This window comes from Narcine bancroftii, chromosome 4, assembly GCF_036971445.1.
Source record: "Narcine bancroftii isolate sNarBan1 chromosome 4, sNarBan1.hap1, whole genome shotgun sequence".
Classification (NCBI taxonomy): domain Eukaryota; kingdom Metazoa; phylum Chordata; class Chondrichthyes; order Torpediniformes; family Narcinidae; genus Narcine; species Narcine bancroftii.
In genome coordinates this window covers 253,588,179-253,607,886 of record NC_091472.1, presented here as the reverse complement: position 1 = coordinate 253,607,886, position 19,708 = coordinate 253,588,179, and the positions used below count along the sequence as shown (strand labels likewise).

Below are 19,708 nucleotides of genomic sequence, written 5' to 3'. Positions count from 1 at the left end.
GGAGAAACTCAGCAAATCAAACAGTGTACTTTATATAGCAAAGATAAGTATACATAACCAACAGTTGGGGCTTGAGCCTTTTATCAACATATGGAAAACCATTGGCAGGTGTCTGGATATCAACATCACATCCCTGCTTTTAGATCCTATTCCTCTAGATATGAATGACAGCATTCAACATCAGGAAAGAGGTATAGGTGTCGCAAGACTCATACCAGCAGGTTCAGGAACAGTTGCTTCCACTCCACCATCGAAACAACAAACTCAATAAGAGATACGTTTAAAGACTCTTACTTTGCATATTATTTTCTGTGATTTTTTCCCCCATTGCACAGTCAGTTTGTTTACATTTCTTTCTTTGTTTACATATCTCTCTTTTGCATAATATGTAACATTCCTTGAGTATTTTTGCACTAAGATTTTTGCACTAAGTAAGCACTCTTCCCAAAGGAGTAGTGGAGTCCGTCTCATTAAAAGTCCTGTATTTAAGACGCAGTTAGACAGATTTCTGGAAAGTATGTGATATATTCTATGTACTCTGACAATAAATCTGAACTTTGAAGTTAATTTCAACGAAGTAACCTATACTTTAGGTCACATTAAATAGTGCATCAGATAGAACCATAGAACCTTCACAACAATGAAACAGGCTTTTCGACCCATCTACTCTGCGACAATATTTTTTCACTTAGTCCCTTCAACATGCACCTGGAGCATGGCCCTCCATAACTCTCCTATCTATGTACCTATCCAATCTTCTCTTAATTGTTGAAATGAAACCCACATCTGCCTCTTCTGCTGGCAGTTCATTCCACACTGCCACCCTCTGATTGAAGAATTTCCCCTTAATATTCCCCTTAAACATTTCACCTTTCGCCCTTAACCCATGTCCTCTAGTTCTTATCTCACCAAACCTCAGTGAAAAAAGCCTGTTTGCACTCCCCAATAACCTTTGATACCCTGACTATTTAGATAGCTATCAATCTCTGCCTTAAATACACCCACCGAGCTGGGCGCCTCAGCCGGCCGTGGTAGCAAATTCCAGAGATTTACCACTCTCTGGCTAAAACTATTCCACCATATCTCTTTTTTAAAATAGCCTACATCTGAATGAAATGCCTATTTCTCTGCTCCTAAGCTTATGGTCTATCTGTGGAATACTCTTCCCAAAGGAGTAGTGGAGTCCGTCTCATTAAAAGTCCTGTATTTAAGACGCAGTTAGATAGATTTCTGGAAAGTATGGAAATTAAGGGCCATGGGGAAAAGGCAGATAGTTGGTGCTGAATCCATGGCCAAATCAGTGATTTTAACTTGTGAAGCAGGCTCGATGGGTCAGATGACCTACTCTTGAGCCTATTTGTTATTTATTTATTTTCTGAATCCTGAAGTTGTACTCTTGTGTCCTAGACTCCCCCATCATGGGAAATAACTTTGTCCCATCTACTCTGTCGATTTGAAATGCTTCTATGAGGAACCCCTCATTCTGAACTCCAAGGAGTACAGTCCAAGTGTCATCAAACATTCCTCATATGGCAATCCCCTCATTCCAGGAATCATACCTGTGAATCTTCTCTGATGGGATTAGGTTGAATAAGGACAATGATGTTCTATCTTAACTGAAACTCAATCCCTATCACCATATATTCTTATGTATTTCTGCATCACCCAGTGTGTCCTGGTGACTAGACCTGTACATAGCATTCCAGCTCAAGTCAAATCAAGTTTATTGTCATCTGATTGCTCAAGTACAACAGTGTTCTCCAGGCCTCAGTGCAAAGCATGCAGACACACAACCAGACATAACACACATATAAACAAAACATATGCAGTACAAGTATTTCATTTATACAAATAAATATTGTTTCATGAATATGAGAGTCACAAATGGTTAATGTAAGCAGTTCATTTGGTCATTCAGCATTCTCACTGCCCTTGAGAAGAAGCTCTTCATCAGCCTGGAGGTGCTGGCACTGATACTCCTATATCTCGGGCCCTCTTCAAATATCCTGGAAGATCACATGGATGGGGGAAGGTAGACCCCAGTGATTCTCTCTGCTATTCTTATCGACCTGTGGATTGACCTCTAATCCATTTTTCTGCAGCAACCATACTATTTTGCAATGCAGCTGGACAAGATGCTCTTGATAAGCTCCTGTAGAAGGCTGACATAAAGTGGCTGGTAGCCTTGCCCACTTTAATCATCTCAGGACGTGCAGTCATTGTTGCACCTTACTGACAAGTGAAGCGAACCCAAGGAACTGGTCGTTTCTACTCTCTCCAACACAAAGTTGTTGATGTGTAGTGGAGGGTGGTCATTCCTGGTCCTCCTGAAGTCCACGATCATCTCCTTCATTTTGTCCACATTGAGATTCAGGTTGTTATTCTCTCAACATTTCATGAGATTTTCCACCTCTTCTCTGTATTATGACTCATCATTGTTTCTGAGGAGGCCAATTATTATTGTGCCATCTGCAAACTTGTTGACACTGTTGGAGCTGGATCTAGCAATGCAGTTGTGGGTCAGTCACGTGAACAGGAGCGAGCTGAGCACATAGCCCTGATGTGCCCCAGTGTTCAGCATGACCATGCTTGCTGTTCTGCTACTGACCCTGACAAACTGTGGTCCAATCAGTCATTTTGTACACTTCAAGCATGAACTCCCTGTTCTCACAATCTTTGCCCAGCTTGTCTTATGATAGGCAAGATCTTGAAATGTATGACAGGAATGATATCAGCTACAGTTGATTAATTTGTAACTTTAGGGCTTGGAGTCATATATATATATATATATACACACACACATTAGCCACACTCTGGAAAGTTGACAGTTAATTAAACCTGCTCTTCAAAGTGGTCAACAACCAGAGGGTCAAGAAAGTCTTGTTCAAGACAGGAACTTCAGAATAAAAAATTCCATCTGTTTACATCAACTGATTGCCTTTGGAGAATTAGGAAATGGACATACCATGGAATTTTTTAAGTGACAGTTATGGTGACATATAAAATTATGCCATATGAAGGACATGATTTTCCAAAATAGTTCAATAACCTTGCAAGATAGAATTCAATGGACAACCATCGGCTATTGTCTAATTAAGGCAAACATTTAAAACATCTCTATCCCATGCCTTATGCAGGAAATGTCTCAAGTTTCCTGAAAGCATCTGGTAATCACTAAAGGAAGAGGGTTGAAAGTAGGCTGAAAGTCTTTGATGATGTCCCTGAGCTCAGATGGCTCAAGGCACCGAGAGCCAATCTTTAGCACATCTGTTCAATCCCATTTCTGATAATGTACCTTGCTGTGTTGTCAGAATTCATTTTGGTGCAAAAGTAAAAACACAGAAATGTTGCAGGAACTCAACAGGTGTTGCAGCATCCATAGGAGGTAAAAGATATACAACTGATGATTTGGGCCTGAGTCTTTCTTCAAGGTGTGAACAAAAAGCAGACAGGTGCCCGAAATAAAAGGCTGGAGAGAAGGGAAGAAAAGGCAGGGGTAGGAGTACAGACCAACTGACAAGTGTTAATTGGATATGGATAAACCGAGAGAGAGGAAAGGTGAGAACTGTTTGGGGAAGGTGTGGGGAGGAGGTGTTGGCTCTGTGAAAGCAGAGCTGGAAGAAAGGCGACAGGGGAAAGGGAAAAGAGGAAGAGATAGAACTCGAGAAAAATCAGACAGGGGAAGAAGTTGGGGAGATGGTGGTTTTTAACTAGAAATGTTGATATTAATGCCATCCAATTGGAGGGTATCTAGATGGAATATAAGGTGTTGTTTCTCCAATCTACAGGTTGTCTCAGTCTGGCGGGGCATGAGACCATGGACAGACATGTCAGCAAGGAAATGGAGCAGGGGAATTGATATGGGTGGCTAATGGAAGATTCACACTATTGTAACAGACAGAACAAAGGTCCTCAATGAAGCAATCTCTCAGTCTGTCTTTAGTTTCCGTAAAGGAGACTACAATTGGAACACTGGATGTAGTAGATGACCCCTGCAGATTGACAAGTGAACTTTTGCTTCACTTCAAAGCACTGTTTGGAGTGCTGAATGGTGATGAGGAAAGAGGCTTGGATGCAAGTGCAGCACCTCCTACAGTCACAGGTATATTCAAAGGGATAATTGGTGGGAAGGGAGGAATTGATGAGCGAGTCAGGCAGGGAATGGTTCCTGTGGAAGGCAGAGAGGGGAGGAGAAAGGATGATGTGTCTGGTGGTTGGATCACGTAGTAGATGGCATAAATGGCAGAGGGTAATATGGTGAATGCAGAGGCTGGTGGGGTGATTGATGAGGACAAGGGGAATCCTATCCTTGTTGTGCATGGAGGTGGATGGGGCCAGGGCAGATGTGCATGGAGGTGGATGGAGCCAGGGCAGATGTGCAGGTAAGCAAGTGAGGAAAAGCCATGCTTTTTGAAGGAGGACATCTTGGATGATCTGGCATAGACCTCATTCTGGGAGCTGATGTGCAGAGATGGAGGAATTGTGAGAAAGGAATAGAATTCTTACAGAGGGCAGGGAGTGAACAGGTGTAGTTGAAAGAGCTGTAGGAGTTGTAGGTTGTAGAGGATGTCTGCGAGTTTGTCTCCCGAGATGGAGATGGAAAGATCAAGAAAGGAGAGAGTGTCACTTGAGATAGACCAAGTGAATTTGAGGTTGGGGTGGAAGTTGGGGATCTCCACTGCCAGATAAATTGAAGAGTACACCTAATTTTCTGTATGGACATCCTACAACAGATGGCATTAACATTGACTTCTCCAATTTGCGTTAGCTCACCCCTGTTTTGCACTGAGGTCTGGAGATACACTGTTTTGTGTGTGGAGAAAACGTGGCCTCCCTGTCTGTCTGAAATGTGTGTATTGTGGGTGGTCACGTGTCCTCCCTGTCTGAAACTTATTTGGAGGTCACATCACTTGTCAATCAAGGTTGGACTCCAGCCATCCATTGGTGCACACCTTGCCGTTGGCTAATTTAAATCACCTAGTGTCATTATTGACTGGAAGCACAGATTAGCACTGTATATAACACCAAAGTACAGCACATTCTTTCTCTCTGCCTTGTGGTCCAAGCCCTGGACATCACTCCATGACAGGTCGCTACTGTAGATATTGCTGGAAGTGTCACAGGTAAGGTATGCGCTACACTGAAGCTGAGCCATGTATTGTAATAGATCAATACTTACAGAGACCCACAGCCCCCATTTGTACAGGGAATGAGGTGTTTGTAAGAGTCCCTGTTTGTAGTGTGGGTACTTAAGTGCGTGACCATGTTGAGTACAGGTTCACTATTGTGCAATGAGGTGAATGTCTATATCATTGCTCAATTGAAATAGTAATCAAGTACTATTTAACATTTTCCTGTTTGTCTCCCATGTGTTAATTAAAGTTATGTGCGACTGTAGCACATATCCAAACTCATCTCTCTGTGAGCCCACCAAACCTGATACTCTTCCCAACACAACTCCCCCCATCTTTCACTATGTCTCCTTTCCTCTCACTCTGTCTCTCTCTTTCTTCCCTTTTCCTTCTGTGCCTTCTCCCCCAGTTCTGCTTTCACAGAGCCAACCTCACCCCCTCCTCAATCTATTCTCACCTTTCCCCTCTCCTGTCCTCCTATCCATATCCTCCTTTTATCTGTAGGTCTGTACTCCTCCCCCTGCCAAATCTTCCCTTCTCTCCAGTCTTTTAATTCAGGCACCTGCTTGAGTTTTATTTATACTCAGAGGTGGAAAATCTCGTGAAATGGTGCGAGAGTAACAACCTGAGTCTCAACATGGACAAGGTGAAGGAAATGATCGTAGACTTCAGGAGGATCAAGAATAACCACCCTCCATTACACATCAAATACACTGTAGTAGATAAAGAGTGGACAAAAAACATCTCATTTGTCAGCAAGGTGCAACAGCAACTGCACTTCCTGAGAAGACGGAGGTGGGAGGCAACCAGCCACCATTATGTCTATTGAGAGCGATCTGGCTGGTTGCATCACAGTGTGGCATGGTTGCTGGAGAGAAATTGATTGGAGGTCAATTCACAGGACCATAAGAGTGGCAGAGAGGATCACTGAAGTCTCCTTCCACTCCATCGACATGATCTACAGGATCGTTATCTGAAGAGGGCACACAAAATCATTTAGAACCCCTTTCACCCTGTACACAGCATACTTCAGTTGCTCCTATCAGGGAAGAGATACAGGAGTATCAGAGCCAGCACCGCCAGGCTGAGGAACAGCTTCTTCTCATGGGTAGTGAGAATGATGAATAACTAAAGGATCCATCCGAGAATCTCATATTTACCAAATAAAATCTATTTATTTATTTATTTATTCATTCATATAGATAAAATACTTGTCCTGCACATGTATTATTTGTTTGTATGTGTATATATCTGGTTGTGAGTCTGTATGTTTTGCACTGAGGTCTGGAGATACACTGTTTTGTCGGGTGGTACTTATACAATCAGATGACAATAGGCTTGATTTGACCTTGAAGAAATGCTCAGGCCTGAAACATGAATATTTCTTTTACCTCCTACGGGACCAGTTGAGTTCCTTTGGCAGTTCCTCATTTTTCCTGCAAATACAGTGTCTGCAGACTTTCGTGTTTCTGCTGCCCAAGTTTTCTCCACAAAACCCGTGTCAACTGTCAGATACCCTTGGGGTTCCCCACATTGTTACCTTTGTGAGTCAATATGGAATGCTGGTGAAAACCACCAAGCTGAGTGTCGGCTCATTCTGGCACTCGCCACCCTTCTTTTGGCTGTCTACGAAGTCAATCACCATTCTGACAGGGATAAGCCTCAAATATTGAAAGATCTAGAGAGAGTCAGGGATCACAGTCATAGAAACATGGAGTTAGAGAGTCATCATCCAGCAATGAAACAGGCTCTTCGGTCCAACCTACCAATGCTGGCCAGCATCCCATCTACTCTAGACCTATCTGTCTGCATTTGGCCCATATGCCTCTAAACACATATGATATAAGCACCTGTCAATTATTTTGTTAAACATTGCTATGGTACCTATGTCAATCACCTTCTCCAGCAGCCTATTCCATACACTCCCATCTTGTGTGTAAAAATATACTCCTCAGGTACCTGTTAAATTTCTCCCCCTCAACTTAAATCTATGTCCTCTGGATTCTAACTTCTGGTCAGAAGACTGTTACTCTTCACCCAATCTATTCCTATCATGATTTTGTTCCCCTCTATGAGATCACCCCTCATCCTTCTGCACTCCAAGGAATAAAGTCCTAGCTTACTTTATATAGCCCTACAGCTCAAGCCCCCAAGTCCTGGCAACATCCTCACAATTGTTCTTTGCAACCTCTCCAGCTTTCTGACATCTTTCCTATAGCTCAGTTACCTAATCTGAACACAATACTCCAAAGTTGGCATCACCAACATCTTGTACAACTGCAATATGATCTCCCTACTTCTGTACTCAATACACCGACTGATGAAGGCCAACGTACCAAAAGATTTTTTTTTACCACCCCATCTACTTGTGGTGCCACTTTCAAGGTATGATGCACCTGTCCTTCCAGATGTATCTGCATTTCAACAGTCGTCAGATCCCTGCCATTCACCATACAGGTGGTATCCAGAGACTGATAATGAAATCTGAACATAAAACATGGAGCAGGAGTCGGCCATCTGGCCTACTGAGCCTGCTCTGTCATCCAATAAGATCATGGCTGATCTGATCATTAACTCAACTCCACCTACCTGCCTTTTCCCTATATCCCTTAATTCCTTTTTTATGTAAAAATGTATCTAACTGAACCTTAAATATGTTTAATGAAGTAGCCTCAACTGCTTCCCTGGGTGAAGAATTCCACAGATTCACTACTCTCTGGGAAAAACAGTTTTTCCTCATCTCTGTCTTAAATCTATTCCTCTGAATCTTGAGGCTGTGTCCCCTAGTTCTGGTCTCACCTACGAGTGAAAACAATTTTCCTGCTTCTGTCTTATCTATCCCTTTCATAATTTGATATGTTTCTATAAGATCTCCTCTCATTCTTCTGAATTCAAGTGAACATAATCCCAGATGATTTGGTCTCTCCTCTTAGATCAACCCCCTCATCTCGGGGATCAACCTGGTGAATCTCCTCTGGACTGCCTCCAAAGCCAGTATATCCTTCCTCAAGTATGGAGACCAGAACTGCACACAGAACTCCAGCTGTGGCCTCACCAGTATCTTGTAGAATTGCAGCATTACCTCCCAACTCTTGAATTCAAAGCGATGGCCAACATTCCATTTGCTTTCTTAATAACCTGTTGTAGCTGCAACCCAACTTTTTGCGATTCATGCACAAGCACTCCCAAGTCCTTATGTACAACAGCATGCTGCAGTTTTTCACCATTGAAATAATAATCTGCTATTTTTCTTACCAAAGTGGATGACCTCGCATTTACTAACATTGTACAACACCTTTGTTGACCTTTGACACTGTGAGCAGGAAAGGGCTTTGGCAAATACTAGAGCGCCTCGGATGCCCCCCCAAGTTCCTCAACATGGTTATCCAACTGCACAAAAACCAACAAGGTCGGGTCAGATACTGCAATGAGCTCTCCGAACCCTTCTCCATTGACAACAGCGTGAAGCAAGGCTGCGTCCTCGCACCAACCCTCTTTACTATCTTCTTCAGCATGATGCTGAAACAAGCCAATAAAGACCTCAACAATGAAGACGGTGTTTACATCCGGTACCGCGCGGATGGCAGTCTCTTCAATCTGAGGCGCCTGCAAGCTCACACCAAGACACAAGAGCAACTTGTCCGTGAACTACTCTTTGCAGATGATGCCGCTTTAGATGCCCATTCAGAGCCAGCTCTCCAGCGCATGACGTCCTGTTTTGCGGAAACTGCCAAAATGTTTGGCCTGGAAGTCAGCCTGAAGAAAACTGAGGTCCTCCATCAGCCAGCTCCCCGCCATGACCACCAGCCCTCCCACACCTCCATCGGGCACACTGAACTCAAAACGGTCAACCAGTTTACCTACCTCGGCTGCACCATTTAATCTGATGCAAGGATCGACAAAGAGATAGACAACAGACTCGCCAAGGCAAATAGCGCCTTTGGAAGACAACACAAAAGAGACTGGAAAAACAACCACCTGAAGAAACACACAAAGATCAGCGTGTACAGAGCCGTTGTCATACCCACGCTCCTGTTCGGCTCCGAATCATGGGTCCTCTACCGGCATCACCTACAGCTCCTAGAATGCTTCCATCAGCGCTGTCTCCGCTCCATCCTCAACATGCATTGATGACTTCATCACCAACATCGAAGTACTCGAGCTGGCAGAGTCCGCAAGCATCGAATCCATGCTGCTGAAGATCCAACTGCGCTGGGTGGGTCACATCTCCAGAATGGAGGACCATCGCCTTCCCAAGATCATGTTATATGGCGAGCTCTCCACTGGCCACCGAGACAGAGGTGCACCAAAGAAGAGGTACAAGGACTGCCTAAAGAAATCTCTTGGTGCCTGCCACATTGACAACCGCCAGTGGGCTGATATCGCCTCCAACCGTGCATCATGGCGCCTCACAGTTCGGTGGGCAGCAACCTCCTTTGAAGAAGACCGCAGAGCCCGCCTCACTGACAAAAGACAATGGAGGAAAAACCCAACACCCAACCCCAACCAACCAATTTTCCCTTGCAACTGCTACAACCGTGCCTGCCTGTCCCGCATTGGACTTGTCAGTCACCAACGAGCCTGCAGCAGACGTGGACATACCCCTTCCATAAATCTTCGTCCGCGAAGCCAAGCCAAAGAAGAACTCCATCTGCAGACCTTTACCCACTCACCTAACTTAACTATATTCTTCTGCAGCCTCTCCATGTCCTCCCAGGAATCATTTCATTATGCCTTCTGCTCCAGCAAGTTTCAAACAAGCACCTGAAGTGACATCTAGAATCTCTGAACAGACTGATTCTCAGGCATGTTAGGGGTTATCAAGTAAGGGACATCCTTTAGTAATTCTGTGATGGGGGAAGCAGCCATTTAATGAAAATGAGGGCCAGTCTTCAATCCAGGATAGTTGCATGAATACAGAGCGAGCAATCTCTAGAAAAGTGTTAAAAAGTCCCCTTTGAATTTCTGGATTCCCAACATATGTGTTTGAATATGCAAAGAATTTATTGTCCATTGAGATGTGTTCCCTTCGTAAATATGTAATTCTACTGACTCCTTTGCCCACATTCAGAATGTTGAGGTTTAAATTGTATTTAATCAACTGCTGTTATTTTTATGTTTAAAGACTATAAATCCTCAATATACTCTGAGTTTAAAAGGTTTCTTTCAAGATTTATCCAGAAAAGAGTCTTCCACCAGGACTCCTGCATATTTGTGTTTTTGATGAATAAAAACCTTTTATGTCTGCAGCTCCTCTTGTGTGGCTTATAGTTTCAGCTGGTCCAAAAAGAAATGGGCCATGTTCAACCAAATCTAAGCAAGACAAAGTACATTTGCTTGTCCATGCTTTCTCTAAAGTATTGGAGACTGAGAAGAGACCTCATAGTAGTTTGTAAAATTACGAGAGGCATAGAAAGTGCAGATAATCAGAGTTGTTTTCCAAGGATTGAAATCTTAAATACTTGATGTCATTGCTTTATGTTAAGGTGAGAGGGGAAATGTTTAAAGGACTATGTGCAGTGAACTGGGATTCACTGGTGGTGTGTTGTGCTGATGGCTGGCTCCGCCCCCATCTGCTCACATATAACCTTGGTTTCCCGCCTAAACCCAGAACCCTTCCTAAGACTACTGTGAAACCCTACCCATAGTTATAAGCTACTAAAAGCACTTGTTCTCCCTCCAATCATGACTGCTTTCATTCGCACTACAATATGTTTAAAGGGAAGCAAGGTTTTTTTTTTACACAAAGAGTGTAAATGTGCTGGGGGTGGTGGAAGTAGATATGCTAGTGATATTTCAGAAACATTTAGGCTGGCACACAAACGTGGGAAATGGGTGGATACAGATTGTGTGCAAGCAATTGGGATTAGTTTAATTTGGCATCACAGTTAGCACTGACATGGTGGGCTGAATGGCCATTTCCTCTGTGCACTGTTCTGGGTTCTGCAGTGATATTCTGAGGCTGGGATGATTGGCTTACAACAACCACCTTTCCTCATGCGAAGTATGGGTACAGGCACCAAAGTAACATAATTCTTTTAGGAAGGCTTTGTTTGGAGGCTGCTTGACATTTCTCACAACGTGTAGGAGGAGGACGTACCACTGGCTAGGCCAATACCAGATGGCCATCCATTTCTCTTCTTCTCTGCTCCAACACACCAATTACTGAACAACTTTTTCATTGTCAACACACTTTCAAGTCAACGACATTGATCTGTCCAAGGTCACTTACAGGCCAGACTGGATAATTTCTTAACTTGATTTAATGACTGATTTCTGGTTTCATCCCCTCAAAAGCTTCAGGGTGTTTTACTAGGAATTATTGTCTCAGACTAAATCTCAAGGGAATCTAAAACTAAATGGCACAGATAATTATAATTAGTTTATTGTCACAGACATTGTACAATGCATACTTACACTTAAACTGAACAGGTACTTTGCAAAACAATAAAAAAACGATGACATTACTATATTTAATTGAACTATACAGAAACAATAAATGCAAAAAAATGGAGAGGTTGAAGTTGAAGGGGAAAGATGTGAAAGGGACCTCAAGAGGACCATAGTCACTCAGAAATAAAGAATTGCTAGTGGAAGTGGGAAAAGGGGCAAAAAGGGTAATGTTTAAAATAAATATAGGGACATGGATAGGAAAGATTTTGAAGGATATGACTGACTGCAGCAAACAGGACTAGCTTGGCTAGCATGGAGAAGTTGGGCCACATGGCCTGTTTCCATGGTCTAGAACTCTGACTTTATGACAATCTGATATCAAAATGTGTTTACACTGATACGCTTTGAAAATACAGGTTGCTCACAGAAATTATTTTTAAAAATTCCTCAGATATATTTTGCATAATTCTGATTTGTGATTGGCAATAGCACAGGAGAAATAATAAGTTCCAATATAGGTGCAGATTAGTTGTGGGGAAATTAGCACAAATTAAACATGTTAATTTCATCTAATACCACTTTATTAAGATGGTTTGGTTTATTTATTCTGCAATCTGGTTTGTATCCCAGAAAACATATGGTGAACTCCACTGAGGCTTATTACCTCATGGCTAAACACCACCTACCCTGAACAGGGTCTAATGGGAATGAAGCTGTATTTGAAAAAGAATCAACTAATTGCTGTTCTTTCGAAACAGAAAAAATAATCATTATGTTGCAGAATTTTTAAAATTTACATAAATACATGTTTCCAGATACATTTAAATTACCAACATCTATGCTCATGAATAATTATAATGGACCACATAGTGTAATAATAGTGTTTATTAGGGACATATATTTGCTATGTTAATGATGGCATTCATCTATCTATTTTGAGAATAGTTAACACTTGAGAATTAAGTCCAGATGTCCCTTGCCTGCTTAAGATAGCAACACAGTGGATGGATTTAAGAACAAAAAATGCTAGAAACACCAAGCAGGTCAGACAGCAACTGTGAAGAAAGTAAGAAAACCAATTTTTCAGGTCAGTGACCTTTATTTGATACACTTGCCAAGCCTTTGGGGAACCTGAAGAGATTTTACCTCATTATGAAGGTTTTCTTATGGGAGTATTTTTCTTCAAACCAAGATTACTGTACTGTCACAAAATTAACAGCGTGACATTTAAACTATATTGCTCAGGTTACAAGGTCTCATTTTTGATTGTTCCTGCTATCTGTTGAGGTTTCGACAGAGTAGGAACTATGTCCCTTTAAATCAGAAGTGACCAAACTTTCTTAATAAAAGAGCCACATACTATAAAATTCAGATGTTTGAGAGCCACAAGACATGAAAATAAATGCTTTTACTCTTACATGTACATTTTTTAATAAAAGTTTTATATAACTATTAAGAAATATATGTAATAATATTTATTAATGCATGTCGTTTTTAAGCCTCGAATTTATATGTTTCAATAATTAAAAGGTACACATACCGTATATATATATATATATATATATATATATGTGTGTAATAATCGAACCTTGTAGAACAATTTTTAGTGTAAAATTTAGGGGGTCAATTATTACACCTATACTACTTTTGACCACATTAAGCACTGCATCATTCGGGGTATCGGGAGCTTGGATGGATGGGCATTGGGAGCGTGGATGGGTGGGTGAGTAGGTGTCCGGGACCAGGTGGTAAGTCTGTGTTCGGTGCTTCAGGTAGGCAGCCGGGGCCAAGGAGAGAGTCCCTGGTGGAGGCGTTGGGAGCTTGGATGGGTGGTCGGCCGTGACCTGGGTGAGAGACGGTGGTCGGGGCTCCAGGAACTCTGGAGGGAAGGCAGCCAGGGACTGCTTGAGAGACGACGGTCAGGAGATCTAGAGGGTGGGCAGCCAGGGCCTTGGCGAGTGTTGGTGATTAGGGCATCAGGAGCTCGTATAGGCAGGCGGCAGTCGCCAAAAATGGGGGGGTAGTCAACTTTTACATGGTATCAACCAAATATTTTCAATAGTAAGCTATGCTCACTAAAGGTAAAATTGTGAGCACTGGCTCAATGATTCCTCTCTCAGCCAACATGTTTCCGTGAGGTGAGCATTGTATGTCAAAGATCCACATGTGGCTCTTGGGCCACAGTTTAGCCACTCCTGCTTTAAATGGAGAAAGAATGGGGAGGTGGATGACAAGTTTATTTATTTTTTCCATATCCTTCTATCTGTCTATTTATTTATAAACTCTCCTTCTACTTGTCTATTTATTTATTTTATGGAATGCTTCACGAATTTCATGTCATCCTTGCGCAGGGGTCACGCTAATCTCTGTATTGTTCCAATTTTAGTATACGTGCTGCCAGAGGTAGCACATTAACTTTCAATATGACGGCTTTGGTTGAGGTGGAAAGTTTAAAAACCTGAATCAGAAATCCAAGCTGTCTGGATTTTACTCTCACCCTCAGCCCACTTGCCAGGAAATGGGTCCATTATAGAAGCACTTTGAGGAGCTACATGATTTCATCCTAAACAGATGTCTATGTTGAGCTCCTTGTCACACTCCTGGGTCTCAGAGTGTTTAACACATAAGAGGAGGAGATAGAGTATCTACCTAAAGGTTTAAGAGCATTTGCTACATAATCTGCTATAATTTAAAAATGGTTGTGGGAATTAAATATAAAAATTGCTGTAAACACTGCAGGTCAGGCAGACAAGAAAAAAGTTAACGTTTCAAGTCTGGAACCTTTCATCATCTGATTTCTAGTGTTTGTCACCTAAATCCTCTTTTTGAGGACTGGAATTGTTTAAACTGGATGTTTAAATATATTTTTAATTAAGATTGTCTTCAAACTTCTTCATCCATCTCCTCTCGACGAATAGTTAAACATCAACCTCAGTCCTACAAATCAACTTTCCAATTCAAGTCAATATGGTATTAATTAGTATTTGGTTAAGCAACTGGCAAGAGGGACAATTCTGCTTTTCAAGTCAAGCACAATTGACCACGTGGTTTGTTCATAGATGCTTCTGACTGGCAGCCTTCCAAATTTAGCTAATAGTTCTTCATTATCTTTTTGGCTCTGATGTTTGTTTGATGAAAGATTTAAAATTTGATCTCTTCAAATATGAGGAATTCATCTAAGATTTTAAGACACCATTTTTAATGTTGAAGGTACATCTGAAAATGAGCTCCCAGGAGTTTAATAGGCAAGTGTGTCTCTAGCTGGTGAAGAAATAAGATAAACAATGATCAACTATATGAAAAAAATAGCTTTGCGCAAATTATTACATTATATAGGGTGGATAAAAATAAAACATTATTTTCAATTTAAACAAGAACAGGTTGCTGGAGGAACTCAGTGGGCCAAGCAGCAGCAGGGGAGAAAAGAACCGTTAATATTTTGGAATGGGTCCTTTTCTCCACTGATGTTGCTCAATCCCTTGAGTTCCTCCAGCAACCTGTCTTTTGGTCCAGATTCCAGCATCTAATATTTTCTCCTGTCTTCATTTTGTCCTATCAGTTAAAAACTTGTTGAAATAGCAATGCAGTTCCTCGAAAGTGGCAGTATAGCCTCAATGGGTGGTGAAAAGAAGATATGGCTTGCTTGGTCTGGGAATAGGATATGGGAGTTGTGACACTATATTGCAATAATCCAAAATATTGGTTTGGTTTTGTATTTGGAGAGTTGCATTCAGTTTTGGTCACCACCATAAGAAAGGATGTTACACTGAAGAGAATTAAAAGGAAATTCCATAAGATACATGAGCAGAATTAGGCCACTCAGCCCATCGAGTCTGCTTCACATTCATATCATTGATAATATATTTGTCCTCTCAACCCCATTCTCCTGCCTTCTCTCTGGAACATTTGACACCCTTACTACTCAAGAACCTATCAATCTCTACTTTAAACAGACCCAGTGAACCGACTTCCTCAGCCATGTGTGGCAATGCATTCCACAGATTCATCATCTTCGAGCTGAAGAAATTTCTCCACATTCCTGTTCTAATGGGAAGTGATTTGATTCTGAGCTGTGGCCTCTTGTTTCAGATTTTCATATCATTGGAAATATCTTCTCCACATCCACTGTCGAGACATTTCAACATTCAGAATGCTTCGATGAGATCCCCTCTCATCCTTCTAAACTCCAGTAAGTACAGGTTCAGAGCCATCAAACGCTCCTCATGTGTTAACCCACTCACACCCGGGGTCATTCTTGTCAACCTGCTCTCCAATACCAGCACATTCTTCCTTAGATATGGGGCCCAAAATTGCTCATAATGCTCCAAAATGTGGTCTGAACCACACTTTACAAACACTCAACACTGCATCCTTGCTTTTTTTTAAATTCTAGATCTCTTGAAATGAATGCTGTAATTGCACTTGCCTTCCTTACCATTGACTCAACCTACAAGTTAACCTTTACCAGAAGTGCATGGATTGGAGATTTTAGTTCCAGGGAGAGATGGAATAGTTTAACTTTAATTTTCCTGGAGTGGAGATTCAGGGGTGATAGAGCTAATAAAAATATAAGAAGCACAGATAGGGTGAATAATCAGATTTTTTTTCCCAACAGCAGAGCTAGCAAAAGCAAGAGGAAGATCTAAGGTGTGAGGGGGAATTTTAAAGGAGATTCTGAAGAGGGTGCACAAAATTATTGAGGACTCCTTCCACCCATCTTTCAGCTGCTCCTGTCAGGAAAGAAATACAGGAGTATCAGAGCCAGTACCATCAGGCTGAGGAATAACTTCTTCCCACGAGCAGTGAGAATGCTGAACAACCAAAGGAACTGCTCACACTAACTATCCAAAACTCTCGTATTTCCAAAACAATATTGATTTATATATTTGAATACTTGCATAGGTATTGTTTGTCTGTTATGTGAGTTTTGTCTGGTTGTGTGTCTGTGTGTTTTGCACCAAGGAATGGAGAACACTATTTTGTCAGGTTGTACTTGTACAATCAGATGCAATAAACTTCACATGAACTTGCAGCCAGTAGAGGTGGTAGATTAAGATACAATCACTATATTTAAGAAACATTTAGATAGGGATTTGAAAAGGAAAGGTACAGAGGGAAAATGCAGGCCCTCTGTTTTGCTCATCTACACCAATTTGGTGAGCAATACAGTCAGAATGAAGATGGTGGTGCTGTCGGAACCACTGTAATGGCAGCACTGCTGCTGGTGTGGATCTGCAGGGAGCAAAGATGCAGTGCTCCCACAGGGTCCAACTGCCCGGTCAACTGCCATCAGCTAGGGTGGGCTTTGAGTGGCCCGTTGAGGGGACCAATGGTGGTTTATTGAAATCCTTTAAACCGTGGGTCTGCACCCAAGATGATGGTCCCTATTAAGTGGCAGCCTCCACCAGGGGCTGCAGACTTTGGGGGCAGGGAACCAGAGAGCAAGAAAATCACGCACTGTCTGAGAGGGAGAAGCGAAGGAGATGACCCGTGGGGATGGTGACCACGGGGTTGGACCAGTGAGGGGGTTCTGCTGCTGAGGGACGAATGCATGCAACGGGCTGCTGGTGACTTGAGGAAGCTGTGGGCTGTTGAAGATTGCTATCTGGAGACTCACACCAGGCTGCGGACTGCTGGAGACTGGCTCAAACTGGCTGGAGGGGTTCCAGGTATCGGAACTGGGATGAAAGGAGGTGTTGAGGACTCTGGAGGGTCCCTGAACATGTTGGAGGTTCGGATCTGGAGCTCCAGTTGCCAATAATTTGGACTAGACTCTGTGTGACTGCAGAATCTAAGGACTCTTGGTGACTCTGGGGGGAGAGAGACTCTCTTTTGCTTCTCTCTCTCTGACTGTAAAGCTGCCGGTGGCAAATCTGACTGCCTTACAGAAAGCAACAAAAAAAATTCATGTAATGTGACACTGTTTGATGACTATGACAATAAATTAAATCCTGAATCTTGAGAATGTACATCATTATCTGAAGAGCACATTTCTGAGCTGTACAATTCAATGACTAAGTTAAATTTATTTGTTGGATAACATTTATCTGTTAAAATTTATCTGTAACAGTGATCACCTGGCATGTTGTTTGTGCAACCTGCTTGTATGCAAATTGGCAGCTACATATGGGCAAAAAAGAATGACAATATTTGAAAACTCCACCAATGGTTGGTTGTAAAATGTTTGGGACATGTTGATATTATAAAAGGCACTGTCCAGTTTTCTCTTGGTATGCTAATCTATGCAAATTTTCAAAGATTAAGGGTTGCCGCAGAGGCATATGATTATGTCTGATGTATTTTAGAAAAGTGAGCTCTCCGTTCAATGTTGTTGGCTTGCGATGAAGATTTCCTGCATCCTTTTAAGGTTTAATTCTGTGAGCAGTATGAAATGGGAAGGAAACGATATCAAATGGAAGATTCCCATGTTGTGGTTGGAGTCTGCCCTATGTCATGTGGCAAGGTATGCTATCAAAGAGTAGAATACCCAGTCAGCTCAAATGTAACATTAGAAAGATAAAGAACAGAAGAAGGTCATGTACTCCTTGGAAATGACTAACCCAATCTTTGCTTTCAGTGGAGTTCACATCAATAAACCCACTTGAGTTACCATTTAACTCATGTGAAGACCTAATATCAGGACCAATTGAAAGAGGACAGAGATGATTTACTAGGATGTTTCCAAAACATGAGGAACTGAGTACAGTACAGGGAAAGTTTATTCTCTGGAGTGTAGAAAAATGAGGGGAGATTTGATGGTGGTATTTAAAATTATGATGAGTATAGATAGAACAAACACAAGTAGTCTTTTTTTCTTCACTGTGGTTGGGTGAGATACAAACCAGAGAACATGGATTAAGGCTGGGGGGGTGGGGGTGGGGGAGAGAAAGAGTTTGGGAGCAACAATAGGTGAAATTTCTTCATACAGGGAGTGATGAGAGAATGGAATGATTTGCCAGCTGAAGAGGTGAATGCTGGCTCAATTTTAACATTTGAGAAAAATTTAGACAAGTACATAGATTAAAGTGAATATGGAGGGCTATTGTCTGGGTGCAGATCAGTGGGACTAACCAGAATAATAGATCAGCACAGATATTCTGTGGTGTAGTGTTCTAGGTTCTGCATATGTCTCTTATGTGACTGCTCATGAGATGCAACAGCCCATTTGACTCCAGATCTCACTGTATTTTCCCAACCCTCCCCCATCTTTCCCCTCATTGAACCATCACAGTCATCACATGGACAGGAATTAGGAACTTGAGGACCTGTGATTGCATCCTCCACTCTTGCATCTGTATCCCTCAATCCTTGGTCTCCTCAGATACATATTTCACAGTGCTCCATCCTATAATGCTTGGTAACCTTTTCATGATCTCTTCGAGATTTTTCTGAAATTGATAGTTCAAGCTGTGAGTTCGATAAACAGAAGAAATGTCAACATGCATTTTCTTCCCCCTTTGGAGCATTGAACATAACATTATTTACAGGATGTTTGATGCAGTACATATTTTTGCCAATGCTTTTCTATTCTCCTTTCACTGTCTTGCTCTTCATCCCTGTGACAGGTACTCATGTGTTGTGTAAGACCCAGTCACAGCATGAAAAGGAACAACAAAAATGAAAGCTACACATTTGGTCAGTACAAAGGAATACCCAACCAAGCACTCATTACAATATGGCCAGCTCAGTTAGGAGCAAAGTTATTTCTTGGCTTGGCTTCGCGGACGAAGATTTATGGAGGGGGTAAAAGTCCACGTCAGCTGCAGGCTCGTTTGTGGCTGACAAGTCCGATGCGGGACAGGCAGACACTGTTGCAGCGGCTGCAGGGGAAAATTGGTGGGTTGGGGTTGGGTGTTGGGGTTTTCCTCCTTTGAACATGCTCTGCTGACTCATACTTCTGGAGCACTTGAGAGTTAAAAGGCTGAGTTAAAGATCTGGAATGGAAGTAGTCATATAATGAGAGGGTCTTGCACTGTCATTGACACTCTCTTTCAATGAGGTTAAATTGAATGTGTATTTGGCTATTCACATGTATGTAAACGATCTCATGACACAAATCTAAAGAGATGGTTTGAAGTTCCCTGTTAACTTTGAATATGATCAGAAATGCAACCCAAGTCATTCTAGATTTTATTGAAAAGTGGAATAGCTATGATGGAGTTAAATATCTTTTCTGCCATCTA

At 42.0% G+C, this 19,708-nt stretch overlaps 1 long non-coding RNA gene and 1 other non-coding gene across 3 annotated transcripts in view; both read right to left on the bottom strand.

Annotated features, from left to right (window-relative positions):
- The window catches only part of LOC138760099 (uncharacterized), a 206,159-nt gene that overhangs the window by 158,569 nt on the left and 27,882 nt on the right, over positions 1-19,708 (bottom strand). The window lies entirely within an intron of this gene.
- Positions 13,833-13,935, bottom strand: LOC138762556 (U6 spliceosomal RNA). Its single transcript, XR_011356961.1, has one exon. It is a non-coding gene; the product is annotated as a U6 spliceosomal RNA (small nuclear RNA).